The sequence below is a fragment of the Dermacentor silvarum genome, chromosome 7 (genome assembly GCF_013339745.2).
Source record: "Dermacentor silvarum isolate Dsil-2018 chromosome 7, BIME_Dsil_1.4, whole genome shotgun sequence".
In the NCBI taxonomy this organism is placed as follows: domain Eukaryota; kingdom Metazoa; phylum Arthropoda; class Arachnida; order Ixodida; family Ixodidae; genus Dermacentor; species Dermacentor silvarum.
This window is the reverse complement of record NC_051160.1, coordinates 151,293,796-151,304,682: the sequence shown is the minus strand read 5'-3', so window position 1 is coordinate 151,304,682 and position 10,887 is coordinate 151,293,796. Positions and strand designations below refer to the sequence as shown.

The 10,887-nt window shown below is 46.1% G+C and overlaps 1 long non-coding RNA gene across 3 annotated transcripts; it reads left to right on the top strand.

Annotated features, from left to right (window-relative positions):
• Positions 1-6: 6 nt before the first annotated feature.
• Positions 7-6,434, top strand: LOC125946579 (uncharacterized). Of its 3 annotated transcripts, XR_007467675.1 has the most exons (6): positions 7-228; positions 282-390; positions 1,048-1,125; positions 1,841-1,953; positions 2,788-3,519; positions 3,738-6,434. It is a non-coding gene; the product is annotated as an uncharacterized LOC125946579 (long non-coding RNA). The 3 variants fall into 3 exon arrangements; XR_007467674.1 differs by having other exon boundaries at positions 7-390; XR_007467673.1 differs by having other exon boundaries at positions 7-1,125.
• The last annotated feature ends 4,453 nt before the right edge of the window (positions 6,435-10,887 follow it).

Sequence of the window (10,887 nt, the reverse complement as noted above, 5' to 3'; positions counted from 1 at the left end):
TCCTCTACAGCGGGAGATATTGGTGGAGTTCGTAGAACGCCACCCCTACCTAATCAAATCGTCATGTGCTCTGAGCCCGGAGCTCATCGCGGCGCGCAAGGATGATTTGTGGAAAGACGTCGTCTCACTCCTGAACAATGAAGGCCCTGCAGTGAAAACGATGAACCGGTGGCGCGCCTTCTGAAACAAGGAGACGCACGAAGCCGCTGTTCACGCCGCAGAGCACAGGTGTGGTTGGGTAAAGTGGTCAGCAGTGAATGCGCTAACGACTTTTCTTGCAGGGACACTGGGGGTGGCAAGTTGCCTGGACTGCTCGGGCGGATCCTTTCGCTGGTAGGGGTAGCCAGCGCAACTGTAGTATGCCCGAGTTTTTTTCAAGACGCCGAAGAGGTAGGTAATGTCTTGCATTTGTTTCGGGCCTTCAACCCAGTAAATGCCGTACAGTTCGCGAGATTCCGCATAGAATCGCACCGGAGGTGTTGTTGTAATCATTTAATTGAGGGATGCAATGCACGTTTTCGCTATCAGGCAATTGCGAGTGATATTAGTTTTAGTTATAATTTTTAAAGATTTTGATAATGTCGTATAAGCGAGAACGCGATTTCACTATTGTCGCAATGACATTGAACGCGCTTTCACTAGGCGACATCTGACAGCTCATGAAAACAGTGAGAAGTTATAATTATCGGTGTGGTGAAACGCTGTGTACCAGGCAGCCAAAGGAGCTTTAGTAAAGCCAACATTTTCAGCCATATGAAATACGTTTTAAAGATTTTTTCCACCAATGAGAAGTAAACAATGCTATGAGATGCCAAGAGCCAAGAGATGCTGAGAGATGCTGAGAGAAGCCAAGAGATGCTGAGAGCCTGCCAGCGGTTGTGTGTCGGTTGGCGAGCAACCGGGTACGAGTGCGATTCAAGGTTAAACAAATTTGTTCAGAGAATTTAGCATAATTAACTCACGTCACAGTGGTTGTATAAGTTTGTACTTGATGCTGAGCGCTCATTTTGATGTTTTTATGTCACAATGTCTTTTGGTTCTTCCTAGCACGCCCGCAGCAACAGCCTCACCAGCCCTTGAAGTGACCCGCGCCTTCGGAAAGCGAAGATGCCGGTAGTAGAAAACGTGAGTGATACCTTTATGTGTGCATAATGTATGGCACACTTAATTGGTGCGTGCAGCCTGCATTACGATAACATCACAATTTAAATGTCACCATGCTGGTGACAGTTCAGTACAATATATGCAATTCAGCGATGAGAGAGGAATGCAAATGTTTCCAATTTATACCACGAGAAATTGTATTTATGATTAGTAGAAATAGTAGAAATTTACTGAAATAATTTTAAAATATGCGTTTGACCATGCCACGTGAGATGTGGTCCGTCACATGCGGGAGGCAGTGGTAGCAGCAGGATTCGAGAGTGAAGCGGTGGAGAGGAGCAATATGGAAGTGCACTGTGAGGGTGTCGTACACGGTCTTCGTTCTTTTATTTTCGCATAGCGTGAAACATATGGGCTTCTGTCTTAGTTTCCGTGTTCGTTTAATGCTTTCTGTAGGCATGTAAAGTCTGTTTCATACTTAGGGGAAAACTCCGAGCACCTTGCAAGGAGCTCCGAGGTTTCCCCTAAGTGTGATACAGACTGTATGTTCCTTCTTATCTGGACATTGCATGCACATTCCTACTTGAGATGTACTGACTCTGCTAGCAGGATTTCTTTAAATTGAGGATGGGCCTCATGGAAGGTATATACACGAGCAAAAAAATAAATAAATTTGGCTACGTGCCACCATTTTTTACTGTACAGTTTGGTAACGGCACCGCAAACATATTTACAGGCCCACGGCAGGGTGTCCCAAGCAGAAGCAGGTCCTCCAGAATGGATGAGGTGGTGGCAGATCTATCTGCGAGTTACGGTCATTCAGTTCACCTGTATGACCAGAACCTAACTGTAAGAACAACTTCTGATATGTTTTGTCACACTGATCACCTTATGTAACAGATAAAAGTGCGAACATTCTTTGCATTTTAACTGCTGATACACATTCCAGAATGCGCAGCATTCTGTTATTGCAGTGATTGCTCTACTTAACAATCGTGTCGAAATTCAATAACATTTTTGGCAACAATGTAACAGTAATGCTTTATTCATTTCATATAACTTTTATAACGGTCCCACTGTCGATATGACTAATTCCAACAGCTACACTGAAAAAGAAAACATTGTTCTAACTTTTCATTGCAGAGAGGGTGACTAGGTTGTGTGGCAATGATCGCGCGCGAATGTATGCAGTGGACCATTGCACTGCAGCCTTGTATCTTATATCCAAGGAAAAAAATTATGCACGTAGACCCGTTAGCATAAGTTTACATACCACACGGTCAATGAAAGCAACTTGAATTTCTTCCTAATTAACGTGCATAAGCTAACAAGGAGGAAATGGGCTGTGTCGCGGAATCCCTGGTCTGTACACTTTTGCTCGCGGGTGTACGTTGCGACCTTATCTTAGAATATTGAAAGTAAATGTAATGACCCTGTTCCAAACAAAAATCGCATTGCGCAAATGTGTCTTCCACTATGCAATGAAAACTTAAGCTTTGAGACAAGCCTAGTCTAACTACGCATATCTTTGAGCACTTTTTTGTTAGGCTTTGCATGGTATTGCTATTGTGTAGCTGCACATGGCTGCATGTGATGTGTAGATTAGTGAAGAAAACGTTACAATTAATTCGTGAGGCTTTTGTTTCACAAATATTGTAACTCTTTGCACCCTTTACAATAAAGGTTCTGCAGGACCTCACGACTGGTGTCCGGGCGCTCACCGATGCTATAGCTCAGCAGACGGCTGACATAGCTCAGCTGGGAGACACCGTGCTCCGCCAAACTCTGGCCCAGGAACGCCTGGCGACTGCTGCAGAGCGTCAAGTGCAGCAGAATGACATGATGGTGCAGGAACTTCGCACTTTGACTAGGATGGCCTCAGCATTGTTAGTACTGCCGCAGCAGTCGCTCAGAAATGCGGTCGGCATTCAGAGGAATGCTCCATAAATATGTAAAACTAAATGGCTTTCTTCGCTTGTACCATTGTGTTTGTAGTTTTTGTACCGTTGGCGTGTACTGTGCCAAGCAGTTCCTAAAGAACAGTCATTTTCATCCAGTCTTGACAGTGTGTGCAAGCAGAAGCCGCATTTTTTTGTTGGCCGAGAACATGTTCCGCACATAATAATGGGGTCACAAAGGTTTAAACTCGCAATGACTAAGTGTAGGGCTTACTCCTGCTGCGGTATCCTACCTCATGTTTTACATCTGACTGTATAAAGACTTCAATATCTATTGCTGCAGTATCCCATTGCATGCTTCATGCTCAACTGTGATGCGACGTGCACTTGTATTGCTGCTGTATCCTACCTCAGTGTTTTACATCTGATTGTGATAAGACTTCGGTATCTATTGCTGCGGTATCCCGCTGCATGCTTCATGCTCAACTGTGAAGCGACTTCAATATCTCTTGCCGAGGTATCCAACGACATGATGCATGCTCGACTGTGAAGTGCATTATAGCTTTACCAACTCTTAATGCTAGGGTGGTTCATGTGGGAGTATAATGTGTTCAGTCCATGACCTGTGCAGTGGTTGCTACACAACAAATTTATTTGTAATACATCATTGTTATGCAATTATGCACTGCATGCTTCGTGCTCAACTGTGAAACGACTTCAATACCTCTTGCCGAGGTATCTTACGACATGATGCATACTCGACTGTGCTGTGGATTTATAGCTTTACCATCTCTTAATGCTAGGGTGGTTCATGTGCGAGTATAATGTATTCAGTCCACGGCCTGTGCTTTGGATGCAACAGAGCAAATTTACTTGTAATGCATCAGTGTTATGCAATTATATGTACAATAAAGAAGCAATAAAGTTTTCAGAACCACATTCCATGTTCTTCAATATATTTTCACAATGCTCAGTCTGTTCCAGTTTACTTCAGACACATCGAAAGTAGAGCAGCGACCACCACCTACGGTAGCACGGTGGTCAGTGACCACATGACCCAACAAGCCAGTTGGGGACAGTTATGCAAATGGTTTAGGTTCGCATTTCACTCAGAGCACTTGTTGAATATTGCGAGCGGGCAGAGCCTGCCAAACGGGAACCAATTATCTTAAAGCGAGGGTTCCTTCGACTTTCCTGCCAGTGCAGCTGGCTGTGTTGCCTTGATTCTGTGGGTAGTGGTGCATGGGCTGTTCTTAGTTGGTGGAGCGATTCGTCGGGTTAATTCTGATTACAGGACTCTTGCCTATAAATAGGTGTGGAGTTACCGGCACCTTGCAATCTTCTTAGACAAGCCGGCGCAAGCTGCATGAAACAGCACTAATAGGTATGTGATGCCCTTAGATGTCCGGGGCCTCAGGCGCGTCTTCATCCAACAGAAAAGATGGGGTAGCCCGTGGAACTTCTTTCGTGATTGGCAAACGGTCTTCCAATTGATCCCCTTGAACGAGTTATTCCCAGTAAGCGAGAGTCATAATCGCACGTTGATTACGTTCCTGCCCTTCGTAGACACTGCACGTCACTACTGCCAATTGAATGATTTAGTGAGGTCTTTGAAGCGATGTCTGTTGTGAAGACGAGCAAACTTTTCATTTACAGGACGGAACTGCTTTCATTTTGCCCTTACGTGGACTGGACTGGAAAAACTTATTTAGGTCCTGCAGGACGCGCTTAGGTCATTTCTGCATTGTCTTTTCATGACGGTCTCTCGTAGTGGTTCCACTGTCGTCATGCCCATGACTTTGAGAGTCAGCTATGCACAAACATTCACTGAGTCATCTTGCCGCCATTGCCACGTTTGCATCGTTGTCAATGAATCACCGTCGTGCCTTCTCCGCGGAACTGTTCATCAATTTTTTCGTAGTGATTTTTACTATCTGTCATGTCTTCGTCTTTATTCAATCTTCGTCACGCAGCCACCTTGATGCCATAAGGGTTGTTCCGTCGTTGTAACACATGGCATGTGCACGATAGAGTTCGTGAACTTTATGTCGAGCGAGGTAGTTACAAGGGAAAAATGGCTCCAGCTGTGCCATATAAACTCAATTTGCAAAATGTTGCCAGCATGGATAGTGTTCCTCGCTGACATCAATGCAAGCGGCACCATCAACAAGACCTAAATAGATTGTCGAAGCACATTGAATTTCGCAGACTTTCCATTATCCTCCAGTGGCATATGTTGTCAATGAATGTTTGCCAAAAGGCTAACACAAAACGTGGAAAACTCGGGGGAATATTATTGCTAATTGGCGCACTCCCCGTTGCAAACGTGAGCCATATGTTCATTCATGTTTACCGCTGCCTAATTTGTCGGCGCATCCGTCTTCGCACGCTCTGCAAATATGCAATATAAAGATTGTGAGGCAGCCTGAACATTAATTATTCCAGAGTGAGCCTGCTTGGCACTCTCGAACAAAACGCATGGAGGCGGCACTACTTCTGCCAAAGGCAGCGATGGGGCCTGTGGTGACTGCATTGGTCTTGTTTCTGCATCACTCGTACAGCTTGTGCCGTCATCTTCAGGATCATCTGGCCGCGGATCCCCTGCCTGGAGACAGAGGTTGTGAAGCGCAGCACACACCGCCACAATGGTGGCTGCTTTGCGGGGTGAGTAGTGCAGCGTACGCTACCCCTGCAGGCACCGGAAATGGCTTTTATTGCGATAGCAATTATATGGACACTCCAAAGCAAATTTCTGCCGTCGTCGTCACCGTCGTTGTCGCCGTCGTCGTCGCCGTGAGGTTCCGTATGACGTCAATGGAGATGAAATCGTCGCCGCGCGCCGCCGAACGCTGTATGTGCGAGTCAAAGGGCGCGAGGGACACGCTCTTTCACGGGGAGTGAACCCACGGCGGAGAACAAACGCGCGTTCTGCGCCGTGCCTCCGTAAGGGCTGCAGAAGTAGGCGTCTCTTTCCTCCTTTACAATCACCATATATGTAGAGCAAACGCGCCTTCTTCCGACGCGCGAAAGGCGGAGGGGGGGGGTAAGGGTAGGGAAGGGAGGTGACGTTTAGCTGCGGCACCAAGTGCATATTTATATCAGAGGCTCCGGCAACAGTCAGCAACGCCGCACGCATTTTTGTGCGAACGCGGGCAAAACGCCGACGGCGTCGACATTAGTTCTGCGTGTTGCCGGTACTGCTGCATGTCCAAGTTTATACAGTTGATAAAGCTACTATCATTACTCCGTATAGGCTCTCTACAAATTTGCTAGCGCAATTGATGCTTCGCCCTTCAGCTGAACCTGCGACCACTTTTTAGGATGCCTATGCATCTGTCAGCCGCATTCCTGACGACGGCGTGTGTTTCATTGTAGCGCCCCTCTGCTGTCAAGCAGCATCAGGTGTCGGGGCACAAGAGTGAGAAGCCAGGGCTCCAGAGCGTACCCCGAATGTCCTGCATTTACAAAAAATGTTTTGAGATGTCAATGATTCATTGTGCGAAATTTTGATAGGAACCACTGCAACCAGAAAAAAGTGTATTGCAGCACAGAAATGCCTGGCTGATGCAGGGTATAAATGAAAGGTAAAAAAAAAACGCATTGCTAACTACTAGTGTGTCTTCCGCGCGGCATAAGGTTCCTATCTGTAGAATAATACGAAAAATCCTGTTCGTATTGAACCTACAGAACACATAAGGGAAATGTGTACTATATCATTGCTACACTTACCAAGCAACAACTCCTAGTCATTCAGGAGGCCACACGTCAGGCGGCGGCGCAATGCTGAGTGCCTCCAGACGAAGGAATCGGGGCATGATCCTGGCATGCGAGGGTCTATGGCCACGATCCTTAGGTCCGCATCACACACCTGCGAGAGGGAGTCAAATGGTCTCTTCAGCGTTCACCTTCTGTTGCACATTGCTTAAGGATGATAACATGTATAGAGTGTTTACCGAACGCTGCTTGCACGGATATGTGCATTTCAAAGTAAATGCCGAAATACACTAGTGATGAGATATGCTAGCCTATGTGGAATTCCTACGCATTCTTAATGATACGCTAAAGCATGTATCCATCATTTTCACATTTACGTGCACAAGTCGCATCACATGCCACTTCACTATGTAGTTACTGATACTAGAGCACTGCACGGGCTCGGGCCGGGCTCGGGCACGGCGTGTGCTTTTTGACCCGGGCCCGGGCCGGGCTCGGGTTTTTTGACGCGGGCGCGGGCCGGGCTCGGGCTTTCTGCGAGTTATTCTCAGGCTTCTCAACTATGAAAAACATGTATTTTTTGGTCTCGGGCGCGGGCCGGGCCGGTTTCGTGTCGGGCTCGGGCCGGGCTCGGGCTTAAGGTAAGGGGTGGCGGGCCGGGCCAGGCGGGTAACGTAGATTATTTCAGGGCCCGGGCCGGGCCCGGGTCTCGCCATAAAAGTTTTGATCGAGCTCGGGCGGGCCACCCAATGTGAAAACGGGCCCGGGCCGGGCCCGGGCCGCAAAAGTCGGCCCGTGCAGTGCTCTAACTGACACCACACAGGCTACACACTGCTACCACGGAAGCTACACAGCTACTCGTCAAGAATTGACGTCCGTACACGACCATAAACGCAATATTTAGATAGAATTGACGTAAGATCAGCAACATTTCTACATGCGACAGGGGTTATTTTCCCCGCGTCTTTTTCAGGCCTATGCAACATCGTCCGTCTCGCAGCATCCGTGGGGACTCGACATCACGCAACTAATTTCGCGTCAAAGGTGTTCCTTGTATACTTTAAATGGACCCGCTGTAAAGGCGAAAGCCTTTTCAAAGCAAAGAGCAGGCTTCGTCGTCGGGGACGGACAAGCCTTGAGACCAAGAGACAATGCGCCAGCTCGTCTTCAGGGTGTCATTTCTCCTTTTCCTTTTTCGTGTCCAAGCACGCAATTTCGCGTGCCATGCGCCTTTTCCAAACCTCGTTCTTGTCGGCTTCTATGCGCTGCACACTGTAGCGGACGACGCTACCACTATACTTGAAACAGGCGTTTCAAAACTCCCGGCACGAGATTTGCTAGGGGTGCATTTCTAAAGGGTACAAACGCTGCACAGGTCGCGAGATTACCTGGCCGTTCGACAATTTTAAGCGACAGGCACGAACTACTCCATCAGCACCAGGAAAAGTATCCACTACTTTTCCCAGCTTCCAACGAACTCTTGGCACATTTTCATCTTTTATAATAACCACGTCATTTGTCCTGATTTGTGTTGGAGCCGTCGCGGGTCTATCATGGGCGTTTCTGAGTAAAATCGGATACTCTTTATACCACCGCTTCCAGAAGCGTTCTTGAATCCACGTTTCAATTTTTTTAATTTTGGTACAGCTAATTAAAACACCCTGAATAGAGTTCATCGATATCTTGAGTACAAGCTAGACTGAAAGTCTCCACGGCACATCGATATCCTCTCGCATCGTCTGAACTCCGGAGCTGGTTACAGAACGCACTTTTGTGTCTCAGTTGAGACTGTGTCCCCTCCAACACAAAGTTGAGGCCACGACGACGAGGACCTATACCACCTACTCCTCGAATGTTCCAGCGCAATACACATAGACAACGCCTTGACAGGAGCTTTGTTTATTGATTCAAATTGAGGTTCTTCCCTCACTTTAGCGTTCGGCCAATGGTCATACAAAGTAAGTTATCGCAAAGAACGAAATAGTTCAACATTATTGAAGAGAAAGGCATCTCTACCGAATATTGATTTACCATATGGAGTGTAATTGCGGCTCATTCGTGCATCGGAAACATGCGCCAATACTTCAACAAGAACTTTTCGTACTTTTACTATAGGAGTGGGCACATATTCTGTTTTACTTGACAATTATCAATTGAAAACTGCATGACTTTTTTTTACTTTTAACCAAGTCAATGCGGTAGCCATCCCCATCAAATGGAGACGCATGTCTATTATTATCTGAAAATATGCCAATGCCCTTCAGGTACTGTTGCTGCACGGAATTCTTGGCACCAGCGTGCCGAATAACTAGCACACGCACACTCTAGTCACACCTGTGCCTCGTTATGCGAGGTACTCATCTTCTAGTGTACGCAAAGCTGTGATTAGTTCCTCGAGTTTGCGTAATATTGATATTCGACGCGAACAACACCATACGCTTGAAATATTGTCTTCGGAAAATTGAACGAATGCGGCGCCAAGTTTGTGCAAACCTCCATCTTTGATAAGGGGTGAAATATCCATCAAGTTATAAATGAGAGACAGTTGTTTATGGCTCAATCTAGCCTAATAATGAGCCCATAACCGCTGTAAAGAAGGTGAATGCTACAAATTAAAAAAAGGCTCTGAAGGCGAGCTTATTGGTTATGCATTCATGGCGTAAAAACAGAGCTAAAAACACGGACAGAAGGAAGAACACAGCTCGAACACAAGACTAACACGAAAAAAAATATACTCCTAGTCACAACAAGCAACGCCCATTGCACCCACGATTATCAAAGTTCATGTACACTGTGCAACTGAAATACTTTTATAAAAACACACACGGAAACACTGTTCAAAAGCAGGGTGAATTCATGAATGAAGAAGGAGCAGGTGTAGTGCGACTTAACATAACAAATTGACAACAAAAGGGAATAGACGTTTCGTCACCTCAGCAAGTGATCTCTTTAGTTTACACTTAGACAAATGAGGGGAGGTCCCAGTCAACTCATTATACACGTCCTTGTAAACGTCCGGCAGGGGGCCACGGTTGGTGTTGGACGCCGGGGCGTCATGACCGATCAACCAGGATTCCAAGAGTTTTCTCCCCCCCCCCTTTTGCTCTCGGGACAGTGTCGTCACATTGCGAAGGCCGAAACCACATCCTGTCGTCCAGCAGTGTGCGACAAGTTCCGTCTTAGAACGCGTTGCATGGGGGGCCTTGGGAATGTCTCCTTTGTATTAGTTCAACCAGGTTGCCCTTTTCTGTCCGTTTAGTCAATGTAAGTCGCCTCACAATCTCCGCATCAGACTTTGTTCAAGACCCCACTCTGATAGTCCGCAGGGGTGTGGTCTTTCGGTTTCGTGAACACATTCCTAAGGATGGCTAGCTGGGTGAAGAAACAACAGGACACAGCGCTAGAACACAACTGATACTCTATTGGAAAGAGCAACACATATAAAGGCTGAACCAGCTAATTGGAAGGCAAACAAAACCAAACACCCAAAGATGCGATAAAAAGAAAATAAAATAGGAAAAAATACAAAAATTAAAAGACACTCATCATGTTGCCCTCTGACCTTTATATTGCGACATCCAGATATTCAATTTCCAGAGCGACACTGATGTCGTGCTTATGCAATTATATTTATCACGATAGGTATCATATACTTCTATCACTTCACGTGTCAGCTTGTCCTTCTCTTTCTTAATGACCGAACACTCCCTATGGACTGGTATAGACAATGCTATTTTCGTGTACAATATGTTTGCCATTTCAGAATCATGATCTACATCATGCCGCATTATTCACAAAAAAAAATTCATGAAGACGTAGTACCAATGCGTAGAGCAATGCCATTCAGATATAGTAAATAAAAGCATAACATATAAGCGATGGAGAACCGTAAAGAATAATAATGGTGGTGTAAGACGAGCGAACAATAATGAAGTTTACAGCAATAAATTTTTTCATCACCAATGATTTGCCAACGCTTACCGCGCGTACTAAGGACCGATAGTAGCCGCCCAAGAAAAGTAAAAGTAAGCAGCTCACATCCATCTAGAATACTATCATTTGGATCATAATACGTCATAATCTTCACTGGTATCGTCGACGTTAAGCCGTTTCTTTCAGTTTTAACACTGTTGTCAGCTTCTTTATTGTCACTGGAATTATCATTTATGGA